Raw genomic sequence first — 13288 nt, 5'->3', positions numbered from 1 at the left:
CTTCCCGCCGCCCGCGTCGGCGCTGCAGCAGACTCGCGGCCACTGCGGCCCGGGGGGGTGGGGCGGCACCTCCGCGAACAGGCAGCGAGGGCCCGGAACCCACAGGAATGAACGCGGCCCGTCCTGCGCCCCACGTCCCCACGCCCGCGAGTCAGAGCACAGGCGGAGGCTGCGAACTGACACCTTCGGTCACCAAGGCCTCACGCGGGGCAGCGTCGGACAATAACAGAAGCGGCGCTTTCCCCGCCCACTTCCTGCCAGCAGGACCAATCAGAGCCTGCGGCAGGGCGGAGTCCCGCCTCCTCCCTTTCAGTTCTTAAAGAGACAGAAATGTAATTGCTAAAGGATAATACAGTACCTGGTTATTCAAATCCAGGATAGCAGAGGTGAGGCTGTATCTTAGAAAAAAGTGCAGATGTACCCGTATTTTCCATCTTTTTTTAAAAAACTTTTTAAGAAAGCAAATTTAAGTCTCAATTCTTAAGAATTACAATTTTTTTTAACGTGGAAAAGCAAAAGTCTGCTTTGATGTCTGAACACATTAAGATTAGGTTACTGCTGCAGTAAATTGTGAGTGATAATGTCTTTGCAGAGACATTAAGACCTTTTTATTCCATTTAAAAAGAAAGAAAAGAAAAGAAACGAAGCAAGCTAAAATACCACCACCATTAGCAGCATGATAAAACCAGGATATGTTGAAGTGACATAACATGTCCTTTTGATGTGGGAAAAATATCTCCCAACCTGTTAGATATCAGATGTCCAAGTTCCTGCTTCTAAACCAAAGAAGGAAGTTAGGAGTGTTTTCTTGAAAATAAGAATGGCTCCTGGGTTTCCAAGAGGCGTCCTGAGTGGGTGGCCACCAATCCCCTTTGTCAGGGGTAATTTATACAGCAAGTTCACAACACAGGTACAATTTTGGTCAAACTACAATAAACCTATAGTATTACAAGTATAGTCACTTAGCTGATATTGATCCAATAGGGAAATGAGTCATGTAGCACAGGTACGTGGAAAGAGCAAAGGTATTTTTGGGAAAGATGTGTCCAGATGTTCTGGTCACCTATCTATGTGTGATTCCTACCAGCACCCACGGGGCCAGGTGGTGCTAATAGCAGTATAATTTCAAGTTGTCCCTGGAGGTGGGGCAAAAATAATCCTGAGTTTAAATCACTGAGGTATAAATCCAAAAATATTTAAAAGATTAGATGATTTTGCTCCAGGATCCCTACTACAGATAGAGCTTTCTGGAATGTGCTGAACTCAGGAGAAACTTAGAGAGTGTGTATGTGTGTGTGTGTATTTAAATTTCAGGTGAAAAGTTGAGATGATTATACTTTTCAGGTTTTAGTAAAGCATCATCAGTGTGTGCAAGACTCGATTTTATTACTCTCCTTAATCACTTAGTTTCTTCTCCAAAAGACAACTACCACAACCTTTAACTTCTTGAAGAAAATATGCCATGTTTAGTGGAATGATGCAGTAAATACTCACAAATCTGTATTTTACCTATTACTCTATGTACAGTTTGATATTTTAGATAGTTGTATAGATTTTCATAGTATGCCTCTATTGGTCTGTATTCTGTGGCTAATTACATAACACCACAGACTGGGTGGTAAGTATAAAAAATAAGTTTATTTTGGCATACAGTTTAGGAGGTGTAAGGTTAAGGGGCCACATTTGATGATGGCCATTTTGGTGGTAGAGTCCTGAGGTGGCACAGGATATTACATGACAAGGGATAGGGAGCCTGTGTGGTTGTGTGTGTGTGTCTTTTCTGTTCCCTCTCCCTCGTAAAGCCAGCAGGATTCAGTTATGGGGGCTCTACCATCATGAATATATCTACTTCTAAACACCTACCAAAGGCTCCATCTTTAATCTCCCACAGTCATATTGTTTCCCCCCTCTTGAAACTTATACAGTTAAGCTTGATGCAAACAATGGCAACCTCTATCTCATTTTACAAATTTTTCCCTAATTATGGTCATTATTCCTAATATAAAGTACTACATCTAGGAATATTCAGGTACACATTATTATCTGATAGGTCTGAGTGTGATTACCCTGAGATGTATACACTCAGAAGCCAATTGCTGGATCGTGGGACAGTCTCAGAATTTTCCCTATACATCTGGACTGCTTTCCAGAGTTACTGGACTAGTTGATATTCCGTCCAGTGGTGTCTAATACTTTCTCTCATTCCCATCTCCTCTCCAGTACTTCATGTTATGGAGTATGCTAATTATATCAATCTAATGGATGACATAGGATCTTCTTGCTATTTAAATTTCAGTTCTTTTTATTTCTAATGGTGTTGAACTTTTATTCATGTAATTGTTAGACAACTGAGCTTTACCCGCTCATATCTGTGCCTATGTTTATATTGGCTATAGCATTATTTTTGTGTGGATTTGCAGAAGTTTTATTTTGAGGGGTATAATCCATATATTAATCTCGTTTGGCTTTAACTATTGACTGTCTTCTTAAGTCTCTTAAGTTTTTCTAGGGCATCATTGAATTGAATCCAACCACAGTTCAAGTCATCATTGAATTGAACCACAGTTCTTTGTTTTGATGAAGTTAAACACGCACATGTGTTATTATGAATTGAGGATTTAGTTTCGTGTTGAGCAAAACTTTATTGACTCATAGGCTACAAAGATGATTTCCTACATTTTATTGTATTAGCTTTTAGCATTTTACACTTAAGCCTTTAATCTATCTGGAATACAATTTTGCCTATGATGTAAGGCATAGATCTAAACTTATTTTGGGGAAGAAAGTAAAACAGTTAATGAAAGTTCAGATATAGTCAAAACTTGAATAAGTCCTCTTTTTTCCTTGTAAAAAAGATTTCAATCACTGAAAATCATGTGTTCCTTCCTTCCACCCCTAATTCCTTCCCTTATTTTTTTTATTAGATCTAATGCAATCCATCTTCCAAACAACCCAAATTGGGAAGATTGTAAACAACTTCTCCTGATGCTATGCAATACAGAAGAGCACCAAAGAGGGACACAGGCAGCCCTCCACTGGTTAGAGGACCATGCCCCTGCAGGAGTGATGAATGTCTAAGCATATGTTCAAAGTGTATTCCCTGAGACTGAATCAAATTGGGACCCAAATGCTGTAACCAGAGATTACAATAAAATATTAAAATAATATTTTATTATTAAAAAATAATAGAATAACAAAATATTGAGAAGCCTGCAGAAGGCTTGAAGGCAGGAAGCAAGAAAACCATAAATATGGGAAAAGTTTCAGAGATGTTCCAAAAATCAGAGGAAAGCCCCAGTCAATTCTGTGAGAGACTTTGTGAGACATTTTGGCTCTGTACTCTGTTTAACCCAAGAAACAGCCAAAAATCAGTGCATGGTAAATGCAGCTTTTTAATGACATGCCTAAGGAGACATCAAGCAGAAATTACAGAAGCTAGAGGGCTTTGGTGGCATGAATGCCACTCAGCTCTTGGAAGTAGCCACTAAAGTATGTTAACCATGATTAAGAAACCAAGGGAGAGGCTGACTGAAAGCTTAAAATAAAGGCAGATCTGCTGGCAGCAGTACTCATGGGGAAAAAGTCAGAGGTCACCAAGGGATGGGGGTGAAAGAGAAAAGGAAAAGGTCTGACTGGATAGGGACCTGAGAGCCAGCAGTAGTCAATGTGCATGGAGCAAAACTATCGGGCATTGGAAGGATGAATGTCCAGAAAAAGACAAAAAGGATAGCAGAGGCTATGAGAACAGAGACCTCGTCCCCAAGAGCTGCTCACAGGGAGAACAGGAAACAGACCTGATCAGACTGGTGGGAACGGAAAGCTGTGGTGATTAGGCCAAACTAGGCTCCATCTCTCTAGGCTCCAAAAGCCCACGGTCACAATGAAAATAGGGGGCCAACAGATGGATTTTATAGTGATCAGTGGAGCTGAGCACTTGGTAGTGACACAATCCCTTGGGTCACTGTCTAAGAAAAATGTGACTATTGTGGGAGCCACTGAAATCCCAGAAAAGAGGCCATTTTTTAGTCTAAAAGATGTGTCATAGCAGGATGAAAAGTCCAACATGAGTTCCTGTATCTCCCAGACTCTCCAGTTCCCTTGTTAGGGAGATACTCACTCCAAAAGCTTCAAGCCCCAAATACCTTTGGACCACGAGGAGAAGTAACTATAAATTTGACCTAACCAAAGGTTGTAGCGTTAGCCCTTTCTGTCCCACAAACAGAAGAATGGAGGTTGTAATTAGATAAGTCAAAAAGCCAGAAATAGGTGAGCTACTTGGACTGGCATGTAAGATTCCTGGGGTATGGTCTGAAGATACCCCCTGGGGGGATGGCTATAAGTCAAGCACCAGTGATAGTAGAATTAAAGCCAGGGGCAACTCCAATTAGAATTCACTAATATCCATCCCCGCACCCCCCCACCCCCGCCTCCTGGGAGTCTATACAAGGTATTGAAGGATGTTTGAAATGGCTCATAGATCAAGGAGTCTTAACTAGATGTCACTCTTGCTGGAACACCCTTTCTTTGCCAGGTCCTAAGCCTGGGACCAGTGAATATAGGCCAGTACAGGGTTTGCATGCTGCAAAGCAGGCTACTGAGGCTATTCGCCCAATGATGCCAAATCCATACATGCTGATGGGGCTCATTCCAGGAAGTTCTGCATAGTTTACCTGCTTAGACTTAAAAGGTTGTTCTTTTTTTGCTGTCTGCTGTCTGCACCTTGCATCAGTCAGTCAGCCCACCTTTACATTTCAATGGGAGGATTCCTCACAGGCTTAAAGGAACAGCTAGCCTAGACTAGGCTTCCACAAGGCTAGACTTCCTACAATTTTTGGAGAGGCACTAGCTACTGATCTTAAAGCTTTCCTCACACCAGGGGACAATTACACTTTGCTACAATATGTAGGTGACCTCCTTTTTGCAGCCCCAATCCAAGAGGACTATTATCAAGGAACTAAAGACCTCCTACATTTACTTTGAAAAGCAGGATATAAGGTATCCAAGAAAAAGACACAAATTTGCTGACAAGCAGTCAGATGTCTAGGCTTCATAGTGACACAGGTAAATGTCAACTGGGCATAGAACGGAAACAAGCTGTGTTTGTTCTCCCCACCCCCACCACCTGATGTTAAGTAAGAGACTTTCTAGAAACAACAGGATTTTGTTGCACCTGGATCCCAAAATTCTTGTTATTGGCTGAGCCCCTTTGCAAAGCCACAAAGGGTGCAGAAAAGGAGCCCTTCCTCTGGAAAACAGACTAAGAGTAGGTATTTAAATGGATCAAAGAGGCCTTGACTCAGACCCCAGCCTTAGGACTGCCAGACATAACTAAACCCTTCTTCCTATATGTCCATGAATGAAAGGAAATGGCCATAGGAGTCTTAACTCAGGTCATGGGATCCTGGCAACATCCAGTGGCATACTTGTCAAAGCAGGTAGACTCTGTGGCCTCAGAATGGCCTTCTTGTTGCCACTGCTCTACTGATGCAGGAAACTGATAAATTGCCTTTGGGACAACTGACTATTCCAGTACCATATTCAGTTATAACCTTAATGGTTGAGAGACGGCACCACTGGCTATCTAACCTGAGGATGACTCATTATCAGGGATTTTTATGCAAAAACCCTTGCATCATTCTAACGACTGCAAACACTGTTAACCCTGCCACTTTGCTCTCAGTCAAATTGGGAGCACCACTTCATGACTGTGGGAATTGTGGGTGAGGTATTCCCAAGCTGTGGAGATCTCACAGATCACCCTCGGGAGATCTGGATGTTAGATATTTCACTGATGGGAGCAGTTTTGTATTGGAAGGGGTCTGACAAACAGGATGTGCAGGAGTAACATTGAACTCTGTGGGAGAGGCCCAGCCTTTACTAACCAGAACCTCAGTTCAGAGGGCTAAGTTAATAGCGCTGACAAGGACACTATTACTAGATAAAGAAAAAAAGATTAACATCTGTACTGATTCTAAGTATCCTTTTGCCATGCTACATGTTCATGGAGCTATGCATAAGGAAAGAGGGCTCCTGACTACTGGGGAAAAGGAGATAAAATATAAAGAAATTTTACAGTTCCTAGATGCTGTGTGGGCACTAAGGAAAGTGACTGGTATGATCAAAGCCAAAGGAAACAAAAAAGCAGACAGAAAAGCAAAACAGGCTGCTATGGCAGCTCCACAATTCAAATGGCAGGTCCTGGCCCTACCCTTTAGCCCAGAACTCCCACTCCTGGAGACCCCAAACTATACTTCAATTGAAAAGACAGGGTTTGCCCAGGAGCCTGGGGCTTATATTAATGTAGGATGGTGGAGCTTCTCTGATGGGTGATTGGCTATTGCTGAATTGATGGCCCCTAGGTTTGTGAGGCACTTCCATCAGGGTTTCATGTGGGAAAAATGGCACTAGAGGTATTACTTAGTCATCACTTCTATGTGCCATAGCTCACTGCCATTACTCTAGCTATTAGGGAACAATGCCTGACTTATATGTAGAACAATCCAAAACAAGGGCCAAGCCCCTGGGTATCCGAGATACAGCCACTACCCCATGTGAAAACTTACTTGGACTTCACTGAGTTGCCACAAGCAGAGACTATCAATATATGCTAGTGCTAGTCTGCACCTTCTCAGGGTTGGTAGAAACCTTTCCCACCTGGACAGAGAAAGCATTGGAAATAGCAAAAGTGATGTTAAAGGTCATCATCCCAAGGTTCATACTGCCTCTATGTTATAGTTTGTGTCTGAATGTCCCCCCAAAGCCTCATGCAGTCATGGACAGGCTTCTAGAGTTTATGAATGATTCACTGTCAAATGTTGGAATTATGGATGTAAGTGTTACATCTGCACTGGGGTGGATAGTTTGCATACAGTGTAAGGGAGGGAAAGAGGCTACTTGCTGCTGCTCTTCCCTTTGTTCTTGTTGTTTTTGCTGTCTTCCACTGCCATGAACAGTTACCCTCTGTCATGTGTCACCCTGCCTTGGAGCCAGCTGAGTATGGACTGAAATCTCCACAAACTATGAGCTAAAAAAACCTTTCCTTCCTTAAGTCTGGGTGCCAGGTATTTTGTCTCAGCCATGAGAGGAAAAGTAACCAAGACAGAATTTGGTACCAGGAGTGGGGTCGTTGCTGTGAGATTTCACCTGAAAGAGAAGCACTAGAATGCCTTCGGCTATTCTGTATTGGAGATTCTGGTCAGAGTTCAGAACACCAGAAGGCTGATAGAAATCCTACCAGTGAAGACTGGGTTTGGGAGGTTTCTGCTGGGAAGGACTGCATTGGGTGCTGGACTCCAGACAATATATGTTACGGCTTAGCAGAAAGTTTGTCTGCATTTTGTTTGTGTCCAGAGACTTTGCCTGAGTCTGAGATTAGCGATGGTGGACTGATTAATCTGGCAAAAGAAATTTCAAAGCAGTTGAATATTGGGATAGTGATATGGCTATTGTTGGCAGCTTTTAGCCGGATTTATGTTGAGAATCAAGAGCAAAGAGCTCTGAGCAGGATGATTTAAAATGTTGTGAATTTGGCTAGAAAGGAAGCTCTATTAAAGCTGTGGATTGCAAAGATAGAGCTGAGGAGATTTCAAGTGCTGAGAAGGAACAGGAGAATAGAAAAGATGGCCTGAGGGCATCACTAGAAGCAGCAAGTCTCCACCCTTTGCAGCCTCAAAACTGCAAAGATGAAAGTTTTTGCTTTGAGGAGAAAGCCACAGAGTGTCATGCTTCAGAATGGTGGCGACAGCTGCAAAGGGTTCCAAAATGGCGGAAGCATAGAGAATTTGTTCCTCAAAATCAGGTTCAAAGTGCCCAGTGATCCAGGCACTTGAGCCGTATGGCCAAGAGAGATGAAAGCCTAGCTACTGCTCCAGCTGGCAGCAGACCTTGGCATCATCAACATGGCCCTGGGTTTAGGCGCATATAGAATGCAAGAGTTCTGAGGTTAAGAAGGCTTCCATCTCAATTTTAGAAGGCCTAGGAGGCCAGGCAGTGTGCCTCTGAGAGGGCAGTGTATGAAGCTATGAGTGTGAAGTGAAAGGTGCATTGGAGGACCCAGAAGTTTGGATAAGCCAGAAGATCATCTAAGGAAAGCTGCAAGAAGGAACAAAGCAGGCTGAAGAGAGACGCTATGGGAGCTGTAACCACGAGAAGTGCCATGGGGAAAGTCATGCAAGCCCTTTGGAACTCACAATGTGCTGCAGATTGCTTCAGATGCTGGACATGGAACTACAGGACATAATGTTAGCCCTGCTAGATTTTGGACTTGCTTTGGTCCCAATGCTTTGTATGCCCCTGTTTGTACCTGTTGAATTGGTAATGTTTATCTTGTACCATTGAATGTTGGAAGTGTTTAACTTTTCATTTGTACAGAGGTTCACAGCTAAGAGTTTGTCTTACATTTCTGAGGAGACTTGGGACTTGGACTTTTTAGCAAAGTTGAAACTGTTAGGACTTCGGCAACTCTTAGAGATGGACTAAAATGTCTTTTGCATAAAGGGAGGTACATGAATCTTTTGGGGGCCAAGGGTGACATGTTGTAGTTTGTGTCTGAGTTTCCCCCCAAAGCCTCATGGAGGCTGGAGAAGTCATGGAGCAGACTTCTAGAGGTTTTGATTGATTCACTGTCAAATGTTGAAATTATGGATGTGAGTGCTACACCTGCCCTGAGGTGGATAGTTTGCTTACAATGTAAGGGAGGGAAAGAGGCTGCTTGCTGCTGCTCCTCCCTTTGCTCTTGTTGCTTTTGTTGTCTTCTGCTCCTATGAACAGTTACCCTCTGTCATGTGCCACCCTGTCTTGGAGCCAGCTGAGTATGGACTGAAACCTCCACCAAGTATGAGCTAAATAAACCTTTCCTTCCTTAATTCTGGGTGTCAGGTATTTTGTTTCAGCTATGAGAGAAAAGTAACCAAGGCACCCTAACTCTGGGATCAGACAGTGGGCCAGCATTCAGGATTGAGATAGCTCAGGAGCTCCCGTGATGTTGAAAATAAAATGGGAATTACACACAGCCTACTATCCTCAAAGCTCTGGAAAGGTAAAGCATATGAATCAGATGCTCAAAGAATTACTGAAAAGGTATTGTCAAGAAACACATGTGAAATGGGAGCATGTCCTGCCTATGCCCCTGCTCTGTTGTGTCTGGTGTACCTCCATTAAATAAATGGGGTATTTTCCTTACAAAATCATGTTTGGCCAGTCACCCCCAATTATAAGTCAGATGAAAGGTGAGCTCCATGAATAGGAGAATTAACTCTAAGGAGACAGATGCAGGCTTTGGGAATAGCCGTGGAATGCTCCCACTGTGTTTATACCACACAGTCAGGAAGCATTAAAATAAGAACTTTGATTTGGCATACCTATTATGAGTGTGCAGGGATGTGCAGGGGAATTTGCACTCATAATCAGATAACTTCCTGAGTTTATGACCCGGGGGATAACAAGGCCTATGTCTGTTATGACCCCAAGTACAACCCCTTATGAAAACTGGTTTGAAGTATATGCTGGCAAAAAGACAAAGGAAAAGGAAAGGAAAGCTTTTTAAACAAACCACACAGGATGGTACATGGGAAAACTGCATACCTATTTATATGCTCAATTACATCGTGAAGTTACAAGCAGTACTTGAGCTCATCAACAATGATACTACAAAGGCCTTAAATCTACTGGCACAACAGTCCTTGAAAGTGAAAAATGCCATTCACCAAAGTGGACTGGCCTTAGACTACTTCCTAGCCCAGGAGGGAGGGTTACATAGGAAGTTTAACCTAACCAATTGGAAATTGATGACAATGGTAAGCTGATTGAAGACATCACCACCAGAATCCAAAACCTGGCTCATATCCCAGTCCAAAAGTGGCAGGAATGGTCTTCAGACACTTTGTGGGGAGGCTGGTTCTCAACTTTTGGAGGGTTCAAAACCCTAATAGGGATAGTTGTAGCAATTGTAGAAGTCCTTCTTTACTTCCCTCCTACTGATGCTTGTCAAAACATCCAACAGTTATGGAAAATCTAGTGAATAGACACATCACCACCCAGCAGATGGCCCTAACCAGACACCAACTCTTGCCTGTTGAAGACCTGCTCCACTAGATAGAGAGGAAGACATTGAGAGTGATGCTGTCTATAAAAAACAGACCTGAAGATCAATGGAACAGATTAGAAGATGCAGACACAACTGCAAGCACACTCAGCCACCTTATCTTTGACAAAGGAACCAAACTTGTTCACTGGAAGAAAGATAGCTCTTTAATATATGGTGCTGAAAAAACTGGCTTTCCACATGCTGAAGACTAAAACTAGACCCATGTCTATCATCATGCACTAAACTAAAGTCAAAATGGGTCAAAGATCTAAATGTTAAAACAACCACTACATCTATTGGAAGAGAAAATAGGTAAAAATCTTGAAGACATAGTGGTAGGAAGAGAGTTCATGAACAAAAACCAAACTGCAGGAGAAATACTTCAAAGAATCAACAACTGGAATCTCATCTTATTGAACAGGTTTTACACATCAAGAGAAATCACCAACAGAGTAAAAAGAAAACCCACGAATTGGGAAAAAATTTTAGCCAACTGCCCCTCAGACAAAGAACTCCTGTTTAGAACATATAAAGAATTTTTAGAAAATCAGACCCCCAAAATTCAAAGACCCAATCCAAAAATGGACATCTGAGATGAATACACACTTTCAGATGAAGAAATACTAATGGCAAATAAATACATGAAAAAAAGTTCAACATCATTAGTCATTCAAGAAATGCAAATTAAAACAATACTGAGATTCCATCTCACCCCAGAAAGAATGGCTATTATAAAAAAATCAACCAATAACAAATGCTGGAGAGGCAGTGGGGAGAAAGAAATCCTTCTCCACTGCTGGTGGGAGTGTAAATTGGTGAAACCACTGTGGAAATCAGTTTGGAGATTCCTCACAAAACTAAAATTAGAAGTCCCACTTAACCCAGCTTTTCCTCTTCTTGGTATTTTCCCAGAAGGATTAAAAATATCATGCCATAGTGATACATGTGCACTCATGTTTATAGCAGCACCATTTACCATTGCTAAATCTTAGAAACAACCCAAATGCCCACCAGCTAAGGAATGGATAAAAAAGATGTGGTATTTTTGAACAATGGAGTATTACTCAGCTATAAAAACAATAAACTCGAGGCTTTTGTAGGTAAATGGATGCAGCTAGAGATCATACTAATAAGTGAAATAAATCAGACTCACATGTGTAAATATCATATTGTCTCCCTGGTGTAGGAAACTGAAAGAGTAAATAAAACCCAAAATGTACAATAGGTAATATGAAAGGGAAAGAAATTGCTCAAAGGAAGGAAGAATTGGAATGAGGGAAAGAAGAAAAAGAAAGAAAAAAGAAAGGCAATTATATAGATAGATAGCTGGGATAACTGTACTGCTGATGTCTGGTGGTTTATTGAAAGGAACAATACTTAAAATTTTTTATATTTTGACCAGTTTTGCATGCTTATATCTGGTAATCTGAGCAACTAAGTTTTTTTTTAACCAACTAATTTGAAGACAACAGTATGCAATAGAACAACCATTGGTGAACTCCTACCATCTTGTCTAGTGAAACTCTGTATTGTCTCTAATGTTTTATTTAATGATTTTGTTTTTATCCTGTTCAATGGTTTGAACAATCTTCCATTCTTACATCTGGTAATCTGAGCAACTTAGTTGAAGATAACAATATGTAATATAACAACCAGTGTTAATTTTTATTATTTTGTTTTGAAACCCTGTATCATTTTTAATGTTCTTGCTTTGTTTTGTTTATATGTGTGATGTTGGCATTTTGCTATTGTTCTTTTTTTTAACTACTCTCTTTAAAATAAAAATTAAAAAAAATTCACTTATAGGAAGCTTCAAATGGGGAAATAAAGCAGAACTTGGAGAGTTCTGTGCTTTTCTCGCTGATAAGGGAGACACATCCAGCAGTTCTCTCATGGGAGTCTCCTCCCTTAGAGGGGCAATACTGGGTACCAGTGCCAATAAAACTAACAAATGGGGCTATGAACAAGCATCACAGCATCCTAACATCCTGAGATATGCAGGATGTAAATTCTTTCAAGGCTAAAATAGGATTAGTTGCTAGGAAGATTGCCTTTGCTTTGTTCCTGTGTCTCTTCTTTCTTGATGTCACAAATTGTATGAAAGGGGACCTCACATTGGTTCAGGGCTCAGCCTAGTTTTGAGCATTACTAGTATCTGGGACAGTGTACCATCAAGGTCCTCCTGAAAAATCCCTCCTGGTCTCTCCAGTTTCTTAGAGATTCCACAACTGTCTTTAATGGGTAATGGAAGGTGTAGTAACAGGTACTACCTATCTGCTAACACAAGGGCAACATATTTAGGTTTCTGTGGTCTTCTCTCTGCCTCTGACCTCATTGTGTCTTCTCTATTTTTTCAGGTATATTACCTTGGAATTTGTTAGCAGGTAGCTCATTGACTATAGTAGAAGATAGATCATGAGACTCCATATTCTTTCTTTTTCCCAGAAAACACACACACACACACACACACACACACACACACACACACACACACACTCAATCAAATGCCCTTTATTTTTTTCTCTTTCGTATTCTTATGGAAAGTATCATTTCCTTTTAGCTCAAAATGGTGTAAAACAAGATTTATCTAAGCCTGAGCTTAATATCACTATCTCATTGGTTTAACATCTAGCTGGACTATGTATGTACTACTGAAGCAATTTTCTGTTCTGTTCATGGTACAGAATTCATGGATTTACAGGAGCTATTGCCAGTGGAGGAAACAGGAACATAAACAGATGCACACCAGGCACACTATGGTACACTTTTAATTTCCCAGAGACAGTATTTCCTATGGCTCTGGCAACATTTCCTACTTGTCTTGTCAGGACTGTTATTAAAGTACTGACAGATTCATTTCTCTAAATATACCTGGTGGGTGAGAGCCACTATTACGTGAAACACAGGAGTGCTGAGGTTTCCTTGGGAGATTAAAAAGATTGTGAGCATAGGAGTTGGTAAAAGATGTGCAAACACTTAAACTGTTTTTTCCCTGTCTACAGTTAACTCTTGAGAAGGGATCTTCATCAACAGCATAGCTCATGCCTTATAAATGAAAGGAAAGAGAAGCTTTCCTGTTTATTGTTGAAGTTGTGTACCTGTGTTATGTTGTTAAAATTATGAAGGCCCTTATTCTCTATTTTTTGAACTGCGTGATGGAAATCATTATGTCTCTAATGTGGAAGTCCTTCTCACAAAAAAGAA

This window comes from Chinchilla lanigera, unplaced genomic scaffold, assembly GCF_000276665.1.
Source record: "Chinchilla lanigera isolate Chin_1 unplaced genomic scaffold, ChiLan1.0 scaffold00056, whole genome shotgun sequence".
Classification (NCBI taxonomy): Eukaryota; Metazoa; Chordata; class Mammalia; order Rodentia; family Chinchillidae; genus Chinchilla; species Chinchilla lanigera.
The sequence above is the reverse complement of the archived record's forward strand: the minus strand, read 5'-3'. Positions refer to the sequence as shown.